Here is a 9,463-nt window from a genome sequence, read left to right as displayed (position 1 = left end):
ATCGGTTTTGCTATGTCTCAGTCAACTAAGATTTGATTAAGTCTAAGTCACTTGTAAAAAAGTACTTGAGTTACACTTTTCTGTTAAAAAAGTGCAATTGCACTTTTCTGCTAGAAATGTGCAACTGAACCGAGTTGCACTTTTTTTTGAACTGCAGTTGCACTTTTCTGAGATGACTGAGACTTAAAAAAAATCACAGTCAACTTAGACATAGACACACCCCAGGAGTATATACCTTATGGCTTCCTCGCCACCTTCTCACCTACGACAAATCGCGAGCGCCATACACACCAGGAGCAAAGACGCCATGGTGATCTCGGTCGGCAGTCACCGCCGCTCTATACGCGATGCCGTGCTTGGCGGGCGCCGCGAGCTGTACAAGCCCCTCCGCTGCGCCTTCTACGACGGCGACGCGGGAGGCGGGATTCCCAGCGACGGCCTCGCCGCCGCGCTCTCCGAAACCACTGGGAGCGTATCCCTCTTCGGGACCGACGGCGGGAAGAAGGCGAGGAACGTGCTCATCCTGATGAGCGACACCGGTGGCGGCCACCGCGCCTCCGCCGAGGCCCTCCGCGACGCCTTCCGTCTCGAGTACGGTGACGCCTACCAGGTCCTCCTTCCATCCTTAATCCCGCGCCTCTCCAAAGTCCCAAGTTACAGCTTCATGGTCACTTGTCATCACGTACCCCCACGTTCCATGTTTCCTGACTTTGATGTTGATTCTGCAAAAACTGATTTTTTCTTTACACAGGTGTTCGTCAGGGATTTGGGGAAAGAGTACGGCGGCTGGCCGCTGAACGACATGGAACGGTCGTACAAGTTCATGATCCGCCATGTCCGGCTCTGGAAGGTGGCCTTCCATGGTACCTCCCCGCGCTGAGTTCACGGCATGTACCTCGCCGCAGTCGCCTACTTCTACGCCAAGTACGAAGCCGAGCACACTGGATTAATTCGACATTGACAATGCACGACCAGATTGTGCCCATTGTTATTGTTGATGATTTGTTTGCATTTCAGTGAGGTGGTGGCCGGGATCATGAAGTACAAGCCGGACGTGATCATCAGCGTACACCCCCTCATGCAGCACATCCCACTATGGGTGCTCAAGTGGCAGAGCCTCCAGGCCAAGATTCCGTTCTTCACTGTCATCACCGACCTCAACACATGCCACCCAACATGGTAACCTCCCGGCCTCCCGGCATGGTGCAGATTGGGGCGTCCATTGTTTTTGCCAACTCTTGATTGATCAGGAGATGGAGTCATCTGAACTTGACAGGTTCCACCAGGGCGTGACAAGGTGCTACTGCCCCTCGACCGAGGTGGCTAAGAGGGCACTCATCCGAGGGCTCCAGCCATCCCAAATCCGTGTGTACGGCCTGCCGATCAGGCCGTCCTTCTGCCGCGCCGTGCTCGACAAGGTCGGTCAGTGAGCTTCGCATGCTTGCATTGCCTGGGCCATTAGCTCAACTAGCCAGGTTTGGTTGACAGGAAGAACTGAGGGAAGAACTTGATATGCACCCTGAACTACCTGCCGTTCTGCTGATGGGAGGCGGCGAGGGGATGGGTCCAGTGCAGGAGACAGCAATGGCCCTCGGCGAAGAGCTCTACGATCACCGGAGACGCCGGCCGGTCGGGCAGATCGTGGTCGTATGTGGCCGGAACCAGGCGCTGTGGTCCACCCTGCAGTGCCTGACGTGGAAGGTCCCGGTCAAGGTACCATTTCATATGCCGAATCTTTTTTTTTTTTTGAGAGCTTGCATATGCCGAATCTAGCGACGGTGATGCCTAGTTAGATGCGCATTTCAGGTGGATGCTCCCCATCACACTATACAGTATACACTTTGGTGCCGACTGACCTTTCGAGTGTCTTGTCTTCAGATTAGGCGGTTCGAAAAGCAGATGGAGAAGTGGATGGGCGCTTGTGATTGCATCATCACTAAGGTTTCTTCCCTCTTGCCAATAAGCTTTCCATCTCAATTTTTTCTTTTCTTTTGGCTGTTGATTAATTGGAAAGGAATTTACCTGATGGAGTTATGTCGTAATTGTACAGGCTGGTCCTGGTACAATTGCAGAAGCCTTGATCAGAGGGCTTCCAGTTATTCTCAATGACTTCATCCCTGGACAGGTCTATATATGCTTTGTGCCACTATTAATTATATAGAGTTGCCCGATTATAAGATTCCTATTAAAAGGGATTTATTTACTAGAACTAGACACTTTGACAATCTGAACTAGCTCAATTATCGGTGCTGATTACTTTGCTATTAGGTAGGTCATCCGAGAGTGACAACTTGTTGCTATTGTCACTAACTAGTGATTACCACTCACACAGATCTTACCAACTACTAGTATGTCTCTAGCTATAGCTCGCACTTCCTTTTATCATTAAGGAAGTCGGGAACTAGATATCAAATGGAACTGAATATCCGCACTTCCTTTTATCATTCAGGAAGTTGGAAACGTGCCTTACGTCGTCAACAACGGCGCCGGCTTGTTCTGCAACGACCCAAGGGAAGCTGCAAGACAAGTTGCCCGATGGTTCAGCACGGAAGCCGAAGACCTCAAGATGTACTCACACAACGCGCTCAAGCTAGCGCAGCCGGAAGCAGTGTTCGACATCATCAAGGACATCCACAAGCTCCAGCAGCAACCTGCTGCTTTAACCCGGGTCCCCTACTCCTTGACCTCATCATTCTCATACCATATATGAATTCGAGGAACCTTTTACAGAATAATCTCTGTCAAGTGGATATGCCTTCAGACTTCGCAGTGCTCGGCTGCCTGCTCAACCTGTATATATAGGATTCGCATTCTTTCGCCTTGGACTAGCTAGTTGTACGTTCATATATGTCAATGTAATAAGTTAATCCCAAGTTAATTCATAGGAAAAGTAAATTGTGGCATCGTGTAGTTCCAATGATCTTTCTATAGAAGGCCTATATAACTCTGTAGCTAACTGGATGGGCCACATATGTTGGCCTTTCTGCAGTGCATGTATTGGACTATTTGATAAGTAATGTGAAAATCTATTTCATTTCTTTTATCGAATTTCGTAGGTATTATCTCAGAAAGTAACTTTTTTAGTACTGCTCCGTCACTTGATAGTGGGATGTTAAGAAGTACTCATCTCGGAGGCAGATGATAGGATGTAATCGTCTGATATGACATGATGAGTGGGCTCTCCTCCTCCCCCTACCCCATTCCCCGACACCCCAACTATCGTTTGTAGGCCGAACTAAAGATTCATATCGTCAAGCGCGGAGGCGATAAGGGTATAAAGTTCCGATACAGCCTGCCCTATGGACGATGCTCCCCAAGTGGGCCCATGACCAGGAGCCAAAGCAATACAAGAAAAGGTGAATTTATGTGTTATTACGTACAAATCTCAAGAACTACATCCATCCAAGCAAGGCACCCCATCCATGGAGAGGAAGCTATGAAAAAACAAGAAGAGTAAGAAGAAGGAACAAAATGTGCCTATACCGGAGTCTACGGCGCCACAACGCCGGAGTCTCCACCCCACAACACAAGTCTCCACCTCCAAGGGAGTCTCCACCTCGAGGAATTCTGACTTAGCGATGCAAGTTGGGTAAACGACAAAGATGAACCCGGAGATTTGAGTCCATATATTCTTCCTGGAGTCTCCGACCTAAGTGCTAGGATCGTAGTCTCGGCGTACTACCCCGGAATCTCCGGTTTAAGTGAAAGGCCTCCATGCATGGAAACTGGGCAAGGCCCAGAAAACCCCGAAAATTTCTCTTTTAATACCCAAGCTACCCCTATTTCATCGTTGGCTATATATATGCCCCTACCCTCGTTTGTAAACCTTCGAATGAGATCACATTAGACTTGAGCATGTGCTCTTACCACCCACTTGGGAAACCAAGACCCATCTCCTTCGATTGAATCTATTGAGTTGTATCCAAGACCCTTTTTATGAATTTGGTCTCTCTCTCTCTTGTGGCTATTCTAGTAGTCCTTGTTCACTCCCGTGGTCCAGATTCTACTTAAGTTGCTACTCTCTCTCTCTCTCTCTCTCTCTCTCTCTCTCTCTCTCTCCAAGAGTGATTCTATCGAGTTCTTACCGATCTCTCAATTCAGTAATTCTATCGTGTGGTCTCTCAGTGATTCTATCGTGGGGCTATTTTAATGGGGTGATGGTTCTGGGTAGGGTTGCAAGCGGTGTGTCGCATAAGCCTTCTAAATCATACGCTTCTATGAATGTAAGCCCTCCTTGACATTACAAAGGCTAATTTAGAATCATCCCTCATAAGCGTCGCTTTATATCCCTAGCTCCAGGTCACTGAGAGCAAAAAGCTGGATTTGTATCGGCTGTTTGAGTTTATTTGCTTTCCTCTATGTGTGTTCATCGTCTAATTTTGTGTGTGTGCGCGCGCACATATCCGTGAGCTCTGGCCAACCCTATGGTTCACCCTCATCATATGGCATCAGCAGCCTAAGGTTGCCGCGGATTTGTCAACGTTGAGCTCCCCCAATTCCAACAATTTTTTTTATTTGAGGAATCACAGAAAATAGCCCCAAATTATTTTGCATTGATTTCTTAAACTATTGAATTATTTTTTGTTTCTATCCATTGATTTTTGTTCATATGTGTTGATTTAACTTCATTTGCGACACTTTGGCCAATTTACGAGGAACATCAGATCATTAAGCCCGGATTCCCACCTTTTGCAAGAATAGGAAAATCCCGAGCCGGAATCTCTGGCCCCTAGAAGACTAGTCTCCGCCCCAAGTATGTAGCCTCTAGCCCAAAACTACGGAATATCCGACCTACTTCACTTGATTGCCTCATTTTCTTTTGGCTAACTCCTTGTTGTTCGGAACTTTTCTTCTTGGTGATTCCTTTTCTACAAGAAAGCTTACGCAACATATCTGTAACGATGACGAATGTTGGGTCGTGTACATATAAAGTAAAAAAATGTCTCTACATGAACCACTCAAGATCTATCTATGAAGATGCATGAACAAGATTGTATCTTGATTGAAACTCAAAAAGAAAATTGCGAAAGATTTCGATGAAGATTCTAAACGCGGTGATCTCCGTAGCTAGACGTACCCCTTCAAGCCGCAAGGATTACTCCTTGTCACTCCGAGGATCAAAGGGTTGATCCCTCTACTCCACACATACAATGATTCTATCCGTCGGTGTTCAGCCATCCAGGATGTCGCGCTAATGGCAAGAGTGGTGCAGCCTTATGATCGACATCTATGTGGAGAGAGAGAGAGAGGGAGGGAGGGAGGGAGGGAGGGAGGGAGGGAGAGAGAGAGAGAGAGAGAGAGAGAGAGAGAGAGAGAGAGAGAGAGAGAGAGAGAGAGAGAGAGAGAGAGAGAGAGAGAGAGAGAGAGAGAGAGAGAGAGAGAGAGAGAGAGAGAGAGAGAGAGGAGCGGCCTTCAATCACGAGAATGGGATGGCCTCAAGGGAAGTGACTGCCTCTTTATATAGGAGGAGCGGGAGGGAGGGGATCAACTTGAAGAGGAAGCCGCGTTGGGAATGGTTTGTTCTTAAGTAGTGCTTCGCGGTCATGGAGTTTTTGCCGCCAGGCCATAGGCTGCAACGGCTGTGGCGCTCACAGCACCCACAGCCTCTAGGATCTTCCGATTACTTTTCACCTCAAAAGTTGAGCATATGCACAAATTGGTCATATTGGAATTTTCGTGGAAAAGATAGCCCAGTTCACTGCTTCGGATAAGTTTTGACTCGTTTTGAACCCGCTTGGATGATCCTGACTGTGCCGTCGTCGTGGATGAGAAGATCGCTCATCCTATATCTTTGTCTGGCTCCGATCTCTAATTATATTCTGGATGAGAAGATCACTCATCATGGTTAGAAGATACGGTTGGTAGGTTTTACTACACAGTACGTGTAAATCTGGTAAACAAAACTCTAACATCTCCTTTGTTATAATCGAGATGCACAATAAACGAAGAACGAAAAGTAAAACACTGCAGGGGACACGAGATTTTAACGTGGAAAACCCTTGCAACACACAAGGGAAAAACCACGGGCGCCAGTCAGCAAAACTTCACTATTTCGGTGGTGTTTACAAACGCCGTGGGTGTACAATGATGCGACCCCACCCTAGCGGCGGCTTACAGGGAAAATATATAGACGGTGGCAACGATCTGTACCGCGGGGGGCTTCGCCGGCGACGGGCCTCGCTCCGCTCGTCAGAAGTTAGCCTCTTCTTGGAATTTGGATCACAATATAACATCCTTAATCTAAACATGTAGATAGGTTGAGATTATGCTTGAACTTACTTTAAGTTCTTCACATGTAACACTTTTGTAAAACTACTTCATGTTTGTTGGATATGAACTTAATATCCAGTATTTTTCTACAACTCTCTCTCTCTCTCTCTCGGACAAAGTAATATTCAATCTCAATATGTTTTGTACTCGCACCTATTTGAAAACAACATTTAGGTAATGGATACATCACAAAATCAGTTCTGATTTCTAAAGTGTAAATACACACAGCTATTTGATTCTCTAATTTCCTCGCAATCAAGACATCTGTAAGGAACGAATGTTAGAACTAGCCTAATCTGCGACGCTGTCCACCGTGTACTTTCCGGCGATACGCGTACGTTGCAGAACTAGCAAAGCTTGACTTGAAATAATCCGGTGAGACACAGATCGATGGATCCTTGCTAGTAGATAGCACTCACGTACGGAATCGCTAGACACACGAAAAAAGATTGGATCACCTCACGCTCATATCAAGCGTGTATTTCTTTCTTTGATTTCTTACTTTGGCTCACAGGAGATTACAGGGGATCTCTCATACATTTATAGGCTAAGCTAACCCTGAAACTAACCGACTAGGATATGAGTCACTAGTCCTACCCGGACACACATCCACCTATACGACACCGTGCCGGATACATCGTGCTTAATTCTAACAATCACTCCCCTAAGCATGATGTGTGATTCACTTTGACCGGGGTTCCAAATACGTCACTTACTTTGCGTAGGTGTTACCCTCGGTATTGCTTTTACCGGTTCGGCCATCATCATCGACATTGCTTTCGTTGTTCCTTGTGTTTTCCATGTCACCGACTTTACCTTCGCCAGTTTCTCCATAGTTTGACGCTGACCGTCCTCTTTGTTCACGTCTTCTGTCTTCACCTCTTCCTTGGTTTGTAAACACCGAGCTTGATATTGCTTTGCTTCTCCACATTTTGTTTTGATTGGACTAACTATGCGAAGAGCCTCCGGTGAATACAAATCCAAAATATTTTCCGCAGTTGGCCTCCGTTGTCTCTCTTCCTGTACTGTCGGATGAGACACTGAAGTCACCATGGCAGAAGCACTTGGTCCTGGCCGTTCCAGTCGCGACTCACAAACATCAGCTGAAACTGATGATTTTTCTTCTGCCAATGGCTAGCTGATCCGCTGCTTGCTGCTACACCACCTGATGCACCCGAGTAAATTACACAAAACTACCACAATTGGGGCAGTGGTAACGCGTCAGTACCATTCCTGGATTTTTTTGCTAAAAACTACAACTTCTGTGGTAACACGTAACAGATCGCGCAAACAGTGGGGTGAGAGCTGTTTAAGCCATCTGGGCCCACTGTCAGGTCCAACGGACGTTTTCTCTCGTTAGCTGGTTTAGACGGCTGGGTCGGTCGGACCGCACCAGTCCTCACCAGTCGCACCGTCGAGCCACCTTCTTCCTCCTCTCTCTGCCTCTCTCCTCCGCCGCCGCGGCGCAGCTCCGCCGTGTCCCTGCCGTGGCAATGCCTTCGTGGAGTGACGGAGAAAGCACCGACGATAGCCTCCTCTCGGAGTTCGACCACGGGCACGACATTAGCCCCCGTCCACCGGTATGTGTATTGCTAGGGTTAGGGTTTGCATCGATTTGGGATTTTTTTTGATTGAAACTCCGATTCGTCTTTCTGGAGGTTTAATTTTTGCTTCTTGTGCCATGCTTTAGATGCCAGAGAGCATTTTATTCCCTGAGTTCACTGGGTATGAGGATTCTGATTTGAGATGCAAGCATGACATGCCTATGTATAGGTATGTTTGCTTTGAAGGTGCAAACACTGGTAGGAGATTTCTTGGATGTGGATGTAAGGTAGGTTATTGAGCAGTTTATTGTATTTTGAGAACTAGCAATTTAGTTTGACATTGCTTGTGATATTAAATGTTCCTACTGCATATATAAAAAATGTTTGTCTATATATAAATCAATTTAGGTATAGAGCATTCATATATAAGTAATCCCTGCATAAACAATTTATAGCTGCCTATATTTAAATATCCCTAGTGCAATTACAATTCATCTCTGCCTAGAAAGCTTTGTTGTATAATTTGTTTACTGCATAAATATTTAACCAAGTGCATTGCATTAACTATTCATCCTTGAGCAAGTGCATTGCATTAAAATTCATGTGTTGTGTTATCTAGGAGGAGGTTATGTGTGATACAGTTCACTGGGTTGATCATGAGTGGCCATGTACACTGAAGAAATCTCTGGTCAAAATTTGGACTATGTATGAGGAGGAGAGGGACTCAAGGATCCATGAGAATGTGGAGTATGATACTAAGAATTACCAGCTAGTCCTACAGAAAAGGGAGTTAGAGAAGAAGAACTTGGAGCTACATAAGCAGTTAGGTGACACTCTGGAGTATGTTGCAGAGGCAACCAGCCATGAGCTTGAGGTTGCAAAGAGGCAGGAGGCAGAGCTACAGGTGGCTAGTTTGAAGGAAGAAAAGAAGAAGCTGGAGTTTGAGATGGCAAGGAGGCTGAAGGCAGAAGAAGATGTTGCCACTTTGATGGAAGAGAAGAAGAAGGTGGAGGTTGAGGTTGCAAAGAGGCTACAGGCAGAAGGAATAATTGCCAGTTTAAAGGAAGAAAAGAGACAGCTGGAGTACTATGTCGCAGATCTTCTCAAGGCCCACCATGCACACAAGGAAAAGATGAAGAAAATAGTTGAGCTGTGTGCTGAATGAATGTTGGCCTTGTAATAATTTAGTAGTTTGATGTATCCTGTTGAACTATGTGATGTGTTGGTGAACCAGTTTGTGTTGGATCAGTCTATGTCTATTTGTTGAACCAGTTAATGTTGTTGAATCATTAGTTGTTGAACCAGTTGTTGAACCAGTTGTTGAATCATTAGTTGTTGAATCATTAATGCTGTGATGCAAAGTAATATGCTGTTGTGTGGTGTGTATGACAGGAATTGTTGTGTGTGTATGACAACAATTGTTATGTGTTGTGAGCACGGCGGCGCCGCCAGTATATGGTCACCGGCGGCAGTATCAGCACGGCGGCGCCACCAGTTTATGGTCACACAAAGTTGCAGCACAGGAGCAACAAATTCAGCATAGTATATTAACAGCAACAGCACCAGGAAATTCAGTTAACTATTGCACACATATATTAACAGCAAAAGCACCATGAAATTCACCAAAAGAACCAGCTTGTTGATAGAGC

The 9,463-nt window shown here is 46.2% G+C and overlaps 1 pseudogene; it reads left to right on the top strand.

The window, feature by feature from the left end:
- The first annotated feature begins 307 nt into the window (after positions 1 to 307).
- Positions 308 to 2,710, top strand: LOC124678107 (annotated as a pseudogene).
- Positions 2,711 to 9,463: the final 6,753 nt, after the last annotated feature.

Source organism: Lolium rigidum, chromosome 7, assembly GCF_022539505.1.
Source record: "Lolium rigidum isolate FL_2022 chromosome 7, APGP_CSIRO_Lrig_0.1, whole genome shotgun sequence".
In the NCBI taxonomy this organism is placed as follows: Eukaryota; Viridiplantae; Streptophyta; class Magnoliopsida; order Poales; family Poaceae; genus Lolium; species Lolium rigidum.
Note: the sequence above shows the minus strand (reverse complement) of the source record. Positions and strands in the feature narration are given on the sequence as shown.